Source organism: Morone saxatilis, unplaced genomic scaffold, assembly GCF_004916995.1.
Source record: "Morone saxatilis isolate NCDOM2014 unplaced genomic scaffold, NCSU_SB_2.0 Contig5, whole genome shotgun sequence".
NCBI classification, from domain to species: Eukaryota; Metazoa; Chordata; class Actinopteri; family Moronidae; genus Morone; species Morone saxatilis.
In genome coordinates, this window is record NW_023340095.1 from 21,107,951 (window position 1) to 21,108,785 (window position 835).

Consider the following 835-nt stretch of genomic DNA (forward strand, 5'->3'; position numbering starts at 1 on the left):
TCTTTAGGTTTTGGACTGTTGGGCTTCATATAAAGAAGTGGCCTTGGGTTTTAAGTATTTATGATGTGCATTTTTTAAAAATATTTTCTGTAACACTGAATTGAGAGAATATATTAATCAACTAATAGCTTCAGCCCTAGTGAAGACTCTGGGCTACTTTGAGTCAGTTTGATTACACTGTGTTGGTAGTTGTAGCTTGGTCATTTGTGTTTCTCACGGTCGTGTTACGTAAATTTCCATGCAAACTTCCGAGGTCACCACCCTTATCTGTCCCTGCAACACCATAGTTCTTGTTTGACCAGACAGTAGTGCACTGTTACACCTAACTGGCTCTCTGAGTGTTTAGTCAGGAGGATGTGTCATGACAGAGTTTACTCTCTGTTGGAGCAATTTCCTGCCAAAATATCACAATGTAACTGAGAATGAACTGTTAGGGGGAAAGAGCTTAGAGTGCTTTTTAACCCGGCTAATCTCCTGTTATTTAATGGACGAGGTTATTGTTCAGGCTGTCATCTGCTACACTGATCACGACTTAAAATGCCTTTAAGATCGGGGTGACTTACCATCTTGTTGAGGTCATTGGGGAAACCCCGAAATTTAGTTGGCCTATTGAGTCTTCCAGGTTTTTATTTTTCTTACCTTAGGCTGACAGGCTTGGATGTAAGATTAACTGAGTTTAAAATGTGGTAGCTCATGACTTGCTATTCATTATTCTAACACTTGCCCAGTGCGATTAGCATGTCTGCCCACGAATACATTATGTCTAGACGAGCAGCCGTGAAGACATTTTCTCACTGGACCATATGCGCTGTATCCCTGTTTGACATGTTTCCAG